The sequence below is a fragment of the Coffea arabica genome, chromosome 7e (genome assembly GCF_036785885.1).
Source record: "Coffea arabica cultivar ET-39 chromosome 7e, Coffea Arabica ET-39 HiFi, whole genome shotgun sequence".
In the NCBI taxonomy this organism is placed as follows: domain Eukaryota; kingdom Viridiplantae; phylum Streptophyta; class Magnoliopsida; order Gentianales; family Rubiaceae; genus Coffea; species Coffea arabica.
In genome coordinates this window covers 20,322,873-20,339,423 of record NC_092323.1, presented here as the reverse complement: position 1 = coordinate 20,339,423, position 16,551 = coordinate 20,322,873, and the positions used below count along the sequence as shown (strand labels likewise).

Below are 16,551 nucleotides of genomic sequence, written 5' to 3'. Positions count from 1 at the left end.
TGTACATGACTTGTTCAAACTCAATACACCAATAGGCTTAAGGTAGCGCAGAATAATTCAGATTCTCTCAAAGTACCCAAAATAATCGAAGCCAACCTCCTAACTTTGCGTAGGGGTATACACGTCAAGGTAGATTTGGATTATCTATCAGTCCACTACTTTCCCAAGGCCTAAGCTAACACTTGACAAGGGTCGATTCTCTCCAAAATTTATTTTTAGCTCCCATTCTCCCCAAAATACAATTTGGGTTCATGAAAATTTCTACAATATTCAATGGGAAGCACAAGAAAAAAGGTAATTAAAATTATTTAAGTTCCAAAATATCCATTGCTTCAAACACTAAACGTTGTAGAATCATTTATACAATTGGTCAATACACCAAACTAGACGTAAAAAGCAATTAGTTATCAGATTGCAGGTTGCAAAAGAACATGAGACGTCCCCGTTCATCTACCATCCTACTTAATCCAAATTAATGAATTCTAAAATTATAAATCTTCAACTACACCTAAAATGGAATTCACCCAGGTCATAGTTAAGTTTTAGCTGAGATTTAGACTATTTAATCGCATGCCATCTTATTGTTAACAAGTTTTTTTCCCGCAAGACCTTGTTATTTTCTTTCTTTAATATTATTATTAATTATTTAATTTTCCCAGGTCTTGTACATATCCTAAATTGCCATAAACTTATGTGGTATGTCAAGATAACAAATGTTCATCAAATAAACATCCTCTGGGACAAGGCTGCAAATAATCGTAAGAACCTTATTAAATGTCGATAAAAGAAAATGAGATTTCATGGTACCTAAAAAGAAAGTATTTATGATCAGTACCCACAAAATCTTTTAGCCACTGGATCACAACAAGATCCATTCCTTGTATTGAACATCATCTTTGAAACTAATAAGTCAATGGATCATTTAATTAACTCCATCATATAAGGTTGAGGTCTCAATATTTAGATTAGCTAGCCTCTTTGGATTGTGATTTTCTGTAGAAAATTTTTATGCTTTTCATTAACATATTTTTCAATCACCTTTTTACTTCACATATATCAAATTGCTACAGTACATTTTTCTCTAAAAATTTCTAAAAATAGCAATCCAAATGAGTAAAGATATCTGTTCTCTTCCCTGCTTTTTACATCCTTCCTTCCCCTGCTAAAAAAAAATAAAAAAGCAAAAAACTTGATCATATAAGTTTAGATCTACAATTACATACACGTGCAATAGGAAAGTAAGCAAGTTAGAGTCTAGCAAGCTAGAAACTTCCATAAGAAAACTTGGAAATGATCAAATCTAGAGTCCTATTTCTATAATTTCCTAACATGCTAAAAAATATAGAACAAACAAAAATGCATGATTCTCTCCTTTATATTCAAATTCCTATTCCATGAGCCACGAACATACAGCACCCTCTTTTTCTGTTTTCTAAACTTGCTTTTGCTTTCTCTCATGAAGGTTAAATCACTCGCATGCACCTTTATATGGTAGTACCAATCTTCACGCACTTAATAGAGTGATTTGCAACTCCCTTAATTATTTACAGTCATTAAGCATATCAGATACAATTCTCAAGCTTTCCAAAAGTTCCTTCTTGTTTTATTGATAAGTTTGTCATCAATTCACTAGAAAAAACCTTCTATAAGCCTTGCCAACTAGTCACTTAGTTTAAAGCCCTTTTGATGCTGAACTTTTAAGTTATCAGTGTTGGATCCTTAATCTAACATTGGACTTATATGTGAATAATTATGTGATACAAACTGTCAAATAAGGTTAAATCCAATTAAAGTGATCAAATATGGTTTGGATTTAATGTATCTAATAGGATGTGGGCCTTTAATGTGTAGAGACTTAAGGGTATTTTCTATTTCTATGATGGGATAAAATAGAAATCCAAAAGGTAACAAGAATGTTATCTATAAATAGGGTTATGATCCCCAAGTCACACATATTATTCTTATTATCGTATTTTCCAGTGTCGACAAAATAGCTCTTTCCTGATATTCCATCGTTAGGAAAGATACCAGAGAGCGAAACTAAAGGACTCTCTCAAGAACTGGCGAATATGTATTGATCTAGAAGACCACCCCAAATCTCTAGAGATTCAAGTATCAAGTTTGTCAACATGGATCAAGGTACGCTTCTGCAATTTTTCCTTGTTAATTTATTTCTTAATAATCGCCATATAGATTTTGGGTTTAATAGATGATAATTTTCACCAAAGGTTAAATTTAGACAATTACCCTAACAAGTGGTATCAGAGCCCATATGGTTGATTATTAGGAAATAATTTGGATTTAGTAATTTTTATCTTTAAGAATAATTATGTATGATATTTGTAAAGAATCGGCCAATTATTGAAACCATGATTATTTGCATATGTTATAATCTAGTTTTCATGACAGTAGGCAATTCATGAATTGCACGATTCACTGTAGAGGTGTACAAAATCGAAAAATTTTGATTTATCGACTGAATTCGAAATTTTCGAAATCAGTAATTCGAAATTCGGCACTGAAATCGGAATTTCCGATTTCGAATTATGTGAATTTGGTTTGAATTCGGTAATGGAGTTTTTGAAATCGAAAATCGAAATCGGAATTTTCGATTTCAATTTCGTTTTATAATATATATATATTAATATTTATTTATATATAATAATAATATTTTTTATTTCAATTTCTTTTTATAATATGTATATTAATATATATTTATATATATATAAATATTTTTTATAATATATGCAATATAAAATTTATATTATATAACAATACCTCTAACGAAAAAGAAAAAAAGGTTTCCGAATTCGGTGAATTCGGAATTTACCGAATTCTGAATTGAATTCGGAATCGAAATCGAAATCGGAACTGGTGAATTCGAAATCGAAATCGATCGGTAATTCATATACCAAAATTCCAAAAAATTCTGAATTACCGAATTTGAATTCAATGCACACCTCTAATTCATTGTTTGGTTAACATGGTAATTCATATATTATGTTGCAAAAGTCATGGCAGGGCCCACATGTTACATGGTTTCAATCTTTAGTCATATGTTTCGGTTATTGCTGCAGTTCCGTTGATTCATTGTTTTGGTTTCATATAATTTAAGTGAATCCCATTTTAATCAAACTTTAGTTGGCAGACATGGGGTTTCTTTTAATTTCCCTCTTTTTAAGGATCAAAATTGATAAGAAAGAATGCATGAATGCAATTCTGTGAAACTCTTAATCGGATAGCATGATGTTTGGTGGGATCCGCATGCTTTTAATGATGTAAGCTAATTTGTTTTCTAGGTTGGGAAGTCATTCGTCCTTTTCCCCACTTTAAGGATTAAAATTGATAAGAAAATATTTTGAGTTTCAATGTTCTGTCCATAAAATTAATTTGATTAATATTTGAATTCTTTGACCTATTTTCTTGGACAATAGAGCTAATGTGCCTATATTTATATTAAGAAAATTATGATTTCTTTAATTTAAGTGAACCCTAATAAAGTTAATAATTCATTTAAACCCTATAAAGTCCATATATTAGGCCCACAAATATAAAGTTTTATAAAGCAATTATGGATTTCAAGAAAATATTGGACTTAAATGATAAAATTGGTTCAATTATGGATATGGACTTTTAGTCCAATAAGTCTTAATCCAATTGACCGGTTTGATTATGTTTGACCACGTTTTGACCAGAGTTGATCAAATTTGACTTTGATCAAAAATTTTTGTTTGATTTGTGTAATTTTAAATTTGAATATTAGTATGATTATATATATTTTGGAATAAATTAATTGAAATAATATGCCACCAAAGTGACCTCTATTGTGAAAATTAATTTATTTTAAAATATAACTAGTTGGGTACTTGTGATTTTGTGAATATTGATCGGACCAAAGGAAGGTCAATATCTAATAAAATTGCATGTGCACTTGTGATAATAAATATGTGATGATTATTTGGTTTTTTTTTTTTTACATGTAAATTATAAATTGGTCCAAAGAAAAATTTATTGTTTGACATGTTATTATTGTCAGTATTTATTACTGTGCCAAAATATCACTTAGAAATTAATATTTTTGTCCAAAGATAAAATATTAATGGAACATCGATATTTTGGGATGGGCCTACCATTATTTGAATTTATTATTATTTGGTTTATGTGAGTATAGTTTTAATTATTTTATGTTTTCTGTTCAGTTGTAAATGATCTTACAAATATTATTACCAATATCAATAACATTCTTATGTTGAATGACACAAACTTCAAGTTCTGAAAAGAAAATCTCTTGATAGTATTTGGAGTAATGGATCTCGACCTTGCGTTAAGGGATGATTCTCCCCCACCTCTTACAGATCAGAGTACCTATAATGAAAAGAGAAATAACGAAAGGTGGGAGAGATCGAATCGCTTGTATCTGATAATCATTAAAAAGGTCGTTCCAAAAGTATTCAGTGGAACAATGTCAGAAACGACAATAACTGCTAAAGAGTTCTTTCTTGACATTGAAAAAAGGTTTGTCAAGAACGAAAAAGTTGAAGTTAGTATGCTCTTGATACGCCTAGTTTCAATGAAATATAATGGTAAAGGTAATATTAGAGAGTACATTATGGAGATGTCTCATATTGCTTCAAAATTGAATGCACTTAAATTGAACCTCTCTGAAGAGTTACTAGTGCATTTGATTTTAATATCTCTTCCTACACAATTTAGCCAGTTTAAGGTAAGTTACAACTGTCAAAAGGAGATTTGATTTCTAAATGAACTCATCTCACACTATGTGGAGGAAGAGGAAAGGTTGAAGCAAGATCGGACAGAAAGTACTCATCTGGTATCAACCACTAATAATAAAAGCAAGGGACTTAAGAGAAAAAAAAAATAAAGAAGTTGCAGGTACAGCGCCACAAAAGAAACAACAAAAGAAATCAGTTGATAAGGGAAAAAAAATAGTTGTTTCTTCTGTGGAGTTGAAGGGCAAAAAGAAGCATTGCACCAACTATCATGCTTGACGCGCTAAAAAAGGTATGCTTCTTAATTTGATTTGTTCTGAGATTAATTTAACTTCGGTACCTAAACACACACGGTGATTAGATTTTGGTGCAACAACCCACATCAGTGTGTCTATGCAGGGTTGCCTGAATTACCGAAAGTCTAATGATAATGAAAGATATATCTACGTGGGCGATGGTAAAATAGTTCAAGTTGAGGCAATAGGAGTTTTTAGATTATTGTTAAAAATCGAATTTTCTTTGAATCTCAATGAGGCATTTGTTGTACCGTCTTTTCGACGGAATTTGATTTCTATTTTTGTTTTGAACAAATTTGGTTATTTTTGTTCATTTGAAAATGAAAAGTTTAAATCGTTTCATGATTCAAAATTAGTTAGTTCTGGGTCTTTAATGGATTACTATAATCTATATTTAATTGATACAATTGGTTCATTTAATGAATCTCTGCATTTGAGTACTAGAGGAGTAAAGAAAAAATTAATCAACGAAAATTTGGCTACATTATAGCACAAAAAATTGGGACATATCTCCTAACGGAGAATGGAAAGACTTGTGTCAATGAAATTCTCGATCCCTTGAATTTTATAGATTTTAATGATTGTATTAATTGTATAAAGAGAAAATAAATCAACAAAAGGAGATTTAAAATCAATAGGTCCTTAGACGTCTTAGAACTTATATGCACGGATATTTGTGGACCGTTTTCTACATCTGGTTGGAATGGTCAACAATATTTTATAACGTTCATAAACGATTTTTCAAAATATGATTACATATATTTCATTTCTGAAAAGTCACAGTCAGTGGACGTGTTCAAAAATTTTAAAACTGAAGTTAAGAATCAACTCAACAAAAGAATTAAAAGCGTCAAATCTGATCGTGGTGATGAATACTATGATAGATATAACGGTTCAGGTAAACAACGTTCAGGACCATTTGCTAAATATTTATAGAAATGCGGTATCGTCCCACAGTACACTATGCCGGGATCACCCACTATGAATGGTGTAACTAAAAGACGAAATAGAATGCTTAAAGATATGGTAAGGAGTATGATATGTCATTATATCTTACCAAAGTCACTCTAAAAAAAAGCACTTAAGACTGCAACATATATTCTTAACAGAGTTTCAACTAAAGTAACTATCAAAATCTCTTATGAGTTTTGGACAGAGAAAAAGTCCAGTTTAAAGCATCCGCATGTTTAGGGGTATCCAGTTGAGGTAAGATCTTATAGGCCAAATGAAAAGAAATTGGATTCAAAAATAGTTAGTTGTTATTTTATTGGATACTCTGAAAGATCCAGGGGTTAAAAGTTTTATGATCTCACGACTAAATCAATTTTTGAAACAGAAAATGCTCGGTTCTTTGAGGATGTCGAGTTTGGGAGAGAAAATACAGTAAGGGACATTGTCTTTAAAATATATATATATTAATATTCTCACAGATGTCATTGATCTTGTTCAGGATCCTATTCCTGAACTTGATCATGACATGACAAATCAAGACAACATCGATGAACAAACTGTTATAGAAGAACAAACTCTCTCTCTCCAAGAACCAGTACCATTAAGAAGATCCACTAGAGAAAGGAGAAGTGTAGTGCCAGATGATTACATTATTTTTCTCCAAGAACATGAGGATGACACTGAATTGATGGAAGATGATCCAATCAACTTTCGTTAAACCAAAAAAAGTTTAAATTCTCAAAAATGGATCGATCCATGAAAGACAATGATTTTTGGGATCTTGTCCCACTACCAGAAGGAGCAAAATCCATTGGTTGTAAATGGATATTTAAAATCAAAAGAGATTCGAAAGACAATGTAGAAAAATACAAAACTCGTCTTGTCGCCAAGAAATTTACACAAAAAGAAAGTATCGATTACAAAGAAACCTTCTCTTCGATCTTTTCAAATGACTCTTTTAGAATTATCATGACATTAGTAACGCATTTCGATCTTGAATTATATCAGATGGATGTAGAGACAACGTTCTCAATGGTGACATTGATGAGACGATTTATATGGTGCAATCAGAAAACTTTGTATCAAGAGATCAAAAAAATATGATTTGTGAATTTAAAAAATTCATCTATGGGTTCAAACAAGCGTCTCGATAATGATATTTCAAATTTCATCAAATGATCATTTCATTTGGTTTTGAGATAAATTTAGTAGATGATTGTATATATCATAAGTTCTGTGGGAGCAAATATATTTTCCTAGTATTGTACGTTGATGACATTTTACTTGCCAGCAACGATATGGATCTATTACATGAAATCAAGAAATTTCTAACTAAAAACTTTGAAATGAAAGATTTTGGTGATGCATCTTTTATGTTAGGCATACAAATACACCGGAATCACTCTCGAGATATTTTAGAACTATCATAAAAGGGTTATATCGAAAAAGTTTTTAAAAAATATGGCATGCAAAATTGTAAATCAGATGATATCTCTGTGGGTAAAAGAGACAAATTTAGTCTTGAGCAGTGTACGAAAAATGTTTTGGAGAAAAAAAGAGATGCAAAAGATTCTTTATGTGTCAGCAGTAGGGAGTTTGACGTATGCTCAAATTTGTACGCGTCCGGATATTGCGTGCATTATTGGGATGTTGGGTAGATATTTAAGTAATCCTGAATTAGATCATTGGAAAGCAATCAAACGGGTCTTACGGTATTTACAGAAAATAAAAGATTACATGCTCAAGTATCGGAGGTCAGATAAGTTAGAAATCATTGAGTATACTGATTCCGATTGTACTGGATGTCAAGATACTATAAAGTCAACGTCAAGCTGTACTACTTGTTGGCTGGAGGTGTCATATCTTGGAAGAGTGCTAAATAGTCTCTCATAACATTTTCTATTAAGGTTGCAAAGTTTACAACTTATTATGAGGCATCCAATCATAAAATTTGGCTGCAAAATTTCATTACAGGATTATGTGTAGTGGATAGTATTGAAAGACCAATCAAATTATTTTGTGATAATAAGTCAGCAGTCCTATATTTCAATAATAACAGGAGCTCGACGAAATCTAAACATATAGATATCAAGTTCCTGACTGTTAAAGAAAAAGTACAGAATGGACAGTTATCGATAGAGTATATCGGGACAAACTACATGATTGCAGATCCGCTTACTAAGGGATTACCACCCAAAATGTTTCATGAGCATACTGCTCGTATGGGTGTCATGTTATTAAATGATGTACAGTTTTAGTGAGAATTTGTTATTTTAAATACTCTGATGATACTTTTCGGTTATTAATTATTTAAGAATATTTTATGCATAAATAAAGTTTGCATTTATTTATAATCTGATTTTGGTAAGGTTTGATATCTAAAAATTTAAGCTGGATTAGTTGAAAATAAGCATGTTACGATCATATTACATGAAATTTTCATACTACACATTCATATCATAATTCATGTCATTCAATTGTATCGATATATGTGACCATTGATGAGTCGAATTACGAAATTGTAACAAAATCCGCTTTGATCCTATATTGGTGTGATTGATAGATCGAATTGGCTACAGATACATTTTAGTAATGACAGTAAAATTGAGTTCATACGATTTATTGTAAAATATAATTATAAGGTTACACATGTAGTCCAAGTGGGAGATTGTTGGATCTTTAATTCAACATTAGACTTACATGTGAATAATTATGTGATGCAAATTGTCAAATAAGGTTAAGTCCAATTAAAGTGATCAAATATAGTTTGGACTTAATGTATCTAATAGGATGTAGGTCTTTAATGTGTTGAGATTTAAGGGTATTTTCTATTTCTATGATGGGTTGAAACATAAGTATATTGCAAAACATAATTATAAGGTTACACATGTAATCCAAGTGGGAGATTGTTGGATCCTTAATCCAACAATGGACTTACATGTGAATAATTATGTGATGCAAACTGTCAAATAAAAGGTTAAGTTCAATTAAAGTGATCAAATATGGTTTGAATTTAATGTATCTAATAGGATGCGGGTTTTTAATGTGTTGAGATTTAAAGGTATTTTCTATTTCTATGATGGACTGAAATAAAAATTCAAAAGGTAACAGAATTGTTATCTATAAATAGGGTTATGGTCCCCAAATCACACGTATTATTCTTATTGTCGTATTTTCTAGTGCTGACAAAATAGCTCTTTCCCATCGTCAGGAAAGATACCAGAAAGAAACTAAAGAACTCTCTCAAGGACTGACGAATACGTGTTGACCTGGAAACAATGTTTTAAAATCCGGACTATCAATTGAACCGGTGAAATGAAAGTGTCGAGATTCAACCGATCGGACCGGTTCAACCTCGGTTCAATGAATTATATATATATATATATATATATATATATATATATATATATAAACACACAAACACCTATGCATAGGTTAAGATATTCCATAGATATCACATGATAAAAAGTTACATATTTCCAAACACACACGAATTTTTAGAACTATAAATTTAACCAAACAAATTCATCTCAATTATACCTATCATTAAAAAAATTTTAGACCTTTCACAAACCACTACCATATTTTGAAATAAAATAAAAGTCATTGAAACTTCTGAAATTAAATAAAGTCCAATAGAACTATAGATGCTAAAATCACAACCAACATAAGAGCAATATTATCCCATGTCCAATAGTCTAAATATTAGAAATAACAAAGAACAATATAAAAACTCATTTAATTCTAGAAAACAATTGAAAAATCCAAGCAAATCTAATTTCTGAGGCTTTTATCATCTTTTTCATCATTCTTGGACAACAAGTATTTAAAAAAAGCCATCTTGACAAGTCTTCATCATCGTCCAAGAGCATATATGATCCACTGACAAAAATACAAAATTTATGTTAGTTTTATCACACCAACTAGTCCAAATCTTAAAAATAGAAAAAAAAGAACACAAATAAATTTCATACAAATTACCATTTGAATCTTTAATGCTAATCATCATCTTCATCATCATTAAAAAAGTTTCTACGTTGAAATGCTTCTAAATCAACATCTTCCCCTTCATCTTCGTTATCTAAAGAAATCAACATAGTTAATTATACACACATTGAACAATTAAATACAATATTAACTTTACTTTTGCATCAAACTAATAACCAATTTCAGTTGGAAATGATAAAAAAATTATAATTTCAGCTTTTACTAATACATGAAACTAACCTTCAAATGGTTGAGAATTTGAACCTTGATCATGAACTGGAATTTCTTCAAGTTCTTCATCTAACTCATCATAATTTCAGCTCTTCGTAATTTAAGCGTACATATCTTCTACGTGGTCATAATCAATTGGTATACCAAGTCTGCAACGAGTTGGTTGACATTTTCAATTACGGAATGGAGAATATGGGGATATGAAACTTGCTTTGGTCAAAAGCTGTGCTTTTTAGCTAGACAGACCAAAGATTATGGTCCTGCCACCTTTGAAACTCAGGCCACCCAAATGATAAAAAAAAAAAAAAAAAATTTTTGAGCCAGAGTGCCATTCTGGTTCAGGACCCTGTCAATTAATGCCATATTATCCAAGTAGCAAGTAGCGTCCACCAAATAAAAATCAAAATGCTACAATTAATAAAATCAAAACGCTTCCCTCTCAAGCAATTCATCAAACAACTGGCAAGCTAACTTCAGACACCCACATTTCACTAAATAAATGTAATGCTTCTGGCTAGAGACCCAACAAAGACATCATCAATTGTTGAAATTTCACAAGAAATAGAGTAAAAATTGAATTTTTTTCTTTAAAGTTTATATAACAACAATTGATATATTTTAAAATCAACTCAAAATATTTAATTTAACCCATAATTCTAAGTTAAATAGGAAAAATACGAACCATAAAAAGCATATGCACATCAAGTAACCAACTAAGAGCAACAAAAAAAACAAAGAAAAGGTAAACTAACCTGGTAAATTGGTAATGGCTTGAAATTTTAGAGGCTAACTAAGCTGTGCACTTCAATGCAAGAACAATTGGTGCATCAACTTTTGAAATGAAAACAAAATAAAATTGGAGTTCTTGGAGATTGAAGAAGAGAATTGAAATTGGCTTTTGTCTTGATAGTTGACCAAGACAAGGAAACAGAGAGAGCCAGGCGGCGTATTTGCAAATTGGAGAGAAAACTCTTTAGTTTATGCCTTAGGGTTAGAGCCATTGGTTATTGCCTTATTGGTACTACTACTTGGTGGCTAACCGAAATAGGAAGTTAAATGTTTTAAAAATAAAAAACTGTGGTTCACGATTTTAACGGTTTTAACGGTTTTTTCCGAGTTTGACCAGTTCTTGAGATAGGTCAAACTAAGATATGAACCGAACGGTGTCCATGGCCGGTTCGCAGTTCGACCGGTCAAAAAATATTGCCTGGAAAGCCACCCCAAAATCTCTAGGGATTCAAGTATCAAGTTTGTCAACATGGATCAAAGTACGCTTCTGCAATTTTTCCTTGTTAATTTATTTCTTAATAATCGTCATATAGATTTTGAGTTTAATAGGTGATAGTTTTCACCAAAGGTTAAATTTAGACAACCACCCTAACAATCAGTCACAAGAAAGATCAAAGGGTTTTTCTAACGGTGTTCAATAAATACTCTTAACACATCTAAATCACATTCAACCTACCATGTTTATGTATACACTAATAATTATTAACCTCTTTTCCATTTATTTACTTTTTTCTAATTAATTTTATTTTTTTAATATTTTAACACTTGAAGTACATCTTAACGAGTGCCTATTGAATATCATTCGCAGATAGGCCAATGAACAAATACCATACATAGCTGCACACTAGTCCTTATAGATGACTCTTCTATGTTTATTATGAAGTGAACCAATCATATTGCTTATTAACTCAACTAATCATCTATATCTATATAAATTTGAGGAGGATTTTTTAGCAACAAACTTCCACAAACCTTCCCACTATCAATTCCATTTTTCTTGTATTTTACATTTAATTTATTTCCTAAAATACATTATGTCCACGTTTGAAACACACTATCACATTTCCATCAAATAAGAATTTTACTCCAACTAACACTTCTCCCTTCACACACCTTCCCACTTCAATTAATACTCCTCCAATTAGCAATTCCATTTAAAACTCCTCCAACCCCATTAATACGAGATAACCACATAATTTTACAAAAAATCGTAATTTACCATCTCTTTCAACTTCTTTTTGGTATCAATCTCTTTCAATTTCTTTCTAGTATCAATCTTAGCTCTCAACTTAATTTCACCATGAACCATGCCCACCTACAAATATTTCAACAGCGCCTAAATTTCAAACTCGTCAGATTACAAAGGAGGAAACATTTGTAGTCACACCTATGCTAAAAATTCTCTCAATTAATTAATTAATGAACAATTATCTACATATTATTTTGAATTAATAATTGTAATCTATACATTTTTTGAATTGTTTTAAGTTAAATATTTTCTGATACTTGCTTAAATTCAAAGCATTAATATAGACAATATGTTCCATAAGTTATGTAAAAATTGTGGACAACCATGTCAATTTCATTCTTCAAAAATGGTGTGTATCCATTGTAATGACGTAGTCGACACTATTGTTAGGTAATTATTTTTATATATCTTTAATTTTAATTGCATTTTTTATTGTATATCACAATTTCTTCTTAACAAATACAATGTTAACATACAAGTTAGAGATTCCAGTGGTAACCTGTACCTTGCACTCCAAGACAGCTGTCGCGCCCCATTTTTTGAAAAATAAAATGAATAAATAGTGAATTTTTTATTTGAAAAAAAATGAATACAAAGTACGGGTCTAAATGGGACTTGAAAATGCGACGATTTGACCCAAAATATAGTTTAAAAAGGGTTTTTGAATAAAAATCGGAGTCGCCACTTGGTATAGAGTTAAGGTGTACCAAGTCACCTAAAATGAATTTTTAAAGAAAAATGAAGTAAGAAAAACCCCTTTTAAACGACTCCTAGTCTACGTAAACCAACGAAAAAGGTTCGGGAGTCACATTTGACGAAGGGGAAGGCAAGGATAAAAATCCAAAGCACCCCTTCGACCTAGCCAAGGCTAGTTGCGCGATTTAGTCAAAGATTTTCTTGTTTTTAACCAAAAAATTTATTACATTTGGATGTACTATATGAATGCAAATCCTAGACCTAGGGGGGCATCGGGGGTAAAATTTCTCTTCAAAGCTTGAGTGGTGCCAATCACATTAGTTGTGACGCCCAATAATGACTTTTTGGAGAGGTCACGAATGATGCACAAATATGAGACTCAAAGAAAAGGAAAAGAATAAAAATAATTATAGAAATATACATGTCTTAAAGGAATGCATCATATCGGGTACGGGGAAAACTAATACTCGTGACCCAATTTTCCCTTTGATAGAGGGAATACGAGCGTGCTAAGACTAGAAAAGCCAAACTCGTCCATATCCCATATTCAAGGGGTTATCCCTAGTCTAATCAGGCAAAATGCACTAATCTACCCCCTAATTTCCTAAATGAGATGCAAATCTAAATGTTATGTATACATAGGGGTAAGGGATATTTTATTAGAGGAAATATTATGTGAAAAAGATCCTAAAATTGAGAAAAATATGCATGAAGTGTAATCATACAAACATGATCTAACGAGAAAGGTCCCTAAGAGTCTAACATTGGACTAGCCCATGTCTATGAATCCTCACTAGCATTGGACTAGTGGGAAATCAGAACAAAGAGCCACAACTAGCGTTGAACTAGTGTGGTGACGGGAAAGGAATCACAGCTAGCATTGGACTAGTGTGATAACATGCATTTATTACGGTCTAAGAAAATCAGATAAAGCATAATAAAACAAATAAGCACATAAATCATATAACACATATAACACATAGGCATGATATCTAGATGCACGTCCTAAGAAAGCGGTAACACATAGCACATAGGCATGCAACACACATAAGACAAGCAAAACAAATAAAGCCCTAACTATTACATTCGGGGGGGAAGCCTACTACAATCTAAGAGGGAAGGAATTAAATGAAATGATATAATAGCCTAACTATTACAATTGTGGCATTCAAGTGCCTTTCAAATGATCAAAAATTGAACTAAAATAAAATAAAAATACTAAATTAAAACAAATAAAGCGAATAAATAAATTAAAATGAAAGCATTCAGATGGCATGCAATTGAGCACATAAAGTCACATAAGGCACATAAGGTCAAATAAAGTCAAAAATAAAGGATAGAGTGTACCTCCCTTGAGTTGGGGCTCTAATGAAGTAAAGTCACTTATTTACCCTCCAAAATACAAAGAAAAGGTCAAGACATCACTTTAATTAACCAAACAATCACAAAGATAAAAATGAATCATGAAATTGGGTCAATTAAATCATATAAACAACCTACATTCAAGAAGTCAAGAGAAGAAAGGACCTGATTGCAAAGATTGATAAAATTTTAGGGCCAAAATTAAAGAAAAATAAAGTTTAGGGGCCTATTTACAATTAAATTAGGGACCCAATTGGAAGAAGTTAAAAGTTTTTAAGGCCTTAGTGAAAATATCCGAAAGTCAGGGGACTGGAATGAAATTTCATCATCAGGCTTCTTGACTTAACAGGCCATTGGGCCCTTTCTTTTATTTGTTGGGCCATAAGTCATTTGGCCCAATCGAAACCCAAGCAAAATTGATGGGCTAGCCTAATTGTTTTTGCCAATTAAACTCAATTTTAAAACCCCAAATAAAACCCAAGCAAAAGTGTTGGGCTCTATCTTCCTAAGCCCAAGTCAGAAACCCAACAAAAATAAACTAAACCACTTTTACAAATCCAAGCAAAAGTTATTACCCATCCTAAACCAAAACTAAACCCAACAAGATTGGTAAATCAACTAAGATTATTAAGCCACAACTATGATCTAAATCCCAGAATTAAATTTTCAAAAAAATCACATAAAGTAGACAAACATAGGATTAAGCTCAAGAAAGGCAAAATGGATCTAATTTTTCCAAATTTTGAGGCCACGGTGAACAAGGGGAAGACTTGAGAGGTTAAAATGCAACGCAGGCAGGGGCCTAATTGAAGTACTTATGAAGGTGTTGGGGGCAAATTATGAAGCTCAGAAAAAATCCAAGACCAAATCACAAAACAAAAAGAAAATGGAGGGACTGAAATCACAATTTTGGTCAAGTGATCATCTTCTCCAACGAGCTAATATCGGGCCTGTTTGGCACCCTAGTCTTTTACCAAGTTTTTTAGCTACTAGTTTTTTAACAACTTTTGCTACAGGAACCCCAAAAAACTTTTCAAAGTTTTTTACCTACACATTTCAAAAATCTATACACAAAAAATTTCTTAAAAACTTTTCTTCCTCCCTCACCCAACCCACCACACCAGACACCGCCTCCACCACCTCTCCCGGTGCCGGTCACTTATTCCGGCGCCGCCGGTAACCTCAAAAAAAAATTTTGAATTTTTGAGTCCCTCACCCTCAAAAATTTATTATATATATTATATATTTATATATTTATTTAAACATATTATAAATATTTTATTTTATTTAAAATATATTTTTATATATTTATATAAATATTATATACCATATAAATTAATATTTTTCAGCTTTTTTTCGATTAGCAATACCAGAAATTTGGTTTCGATTTTGACCATTCCAACAAACAATGAAACTCACAACACTCCTCTCATAACATCAATTCGAATTCACTCGACCGAAAGCATAAGGAACAGACACATCAAAAATTCTCGAATGCGAGGAAGTGAACTGGCCGACTAGGCCAGTTTCTTCATGCGCAAATATGCAGACAAATCACCCCTTCAACTAAAGTTTTCAATCAGGCATTTTGCCAAACAGCAAATGGGCATAAAAATTTTACCAGATTCTTGCTCAAATTAAAGTAATAACCAGCCCCAAAAATGATCAGAAACCAAGACATTCAGCTCAATCAACATATACAGCATGCATATTCCAGAATTGAGGCCAATTAGCAGAAAGATTACACTAGAGGAAGCCATGGCAGTTCCATTTCAAAAGCTAGACAAGAACTGAAAAATTTTTGAGAGAAATGAAACTTACAGTGCTTTCGTTCGGTGAGCATCCGCAGGCGACGATGGTGAATTCCGGCGAGATGGCGGCGAGCAGCGGTGGTGGATGAAGACTGGTGGTGGCAATGGTCTGTTCAAGAGCTATTGGAAAGGGAGTGGCCGTCTGCCGCCCCTTTTCCTTTTCTTGTTGCTCGGTTTTCCCTTTTCCCCTGTTTTTGACTGCAGTTGCGGCCCTCTCTGTTTTCCTTGGCTTTTTCTCTCACCGAAGCTCCCTCTATTGCTCTCCTAAAAAAAATTAGATCCTTCCCTCCTCCTCTGTTTTCCGTTTGTTTCCTTCTCCCCGTCGTCTCCCTCAAATTCCCAGTCTTTCTTTGGTTTTATTTTTTGCTGAAACCTCTCTCGGCTTCCTCTGTTTCTTTTCTCTTTTTTTCAGTTTCTTTTCTTTTTCTGCTCTTCCCTCATCCGACCCC

At 32.1% G+C, this 16,551-nt stretch overlaps 1 long non-coding RNA gene across 2 annotated transcripts; it reads right to left on the bottom strand.

Annotated features, from left to right (window-relative positions):
• Positions 1–9,590: 9,590 nt before the first annotated feature.
• LOC113701235 (uncharacterized) lies at positions 9,591–16,551 on the bottom strand. Of its 2 annotated transcripts, XR_003450871.2 has the most exons (5): positions 16,113–16,496; positions 14,277–14,321; positions 10,205–10,344; positions 9,959–10,058; positions 9,591–9,859 (listed from the first exon to the last, which is right to left on the bottom strand). It is a non-coding gene; the product is annotated as an uncharacterized lncRNA (long non-coding RNA). The 2 variants fall into 2 exon arrangements; XR_003450869.2 differs by lacking the exon at positions 14,277–14,321 and having other exon boundaries at positions 16,113–16,551.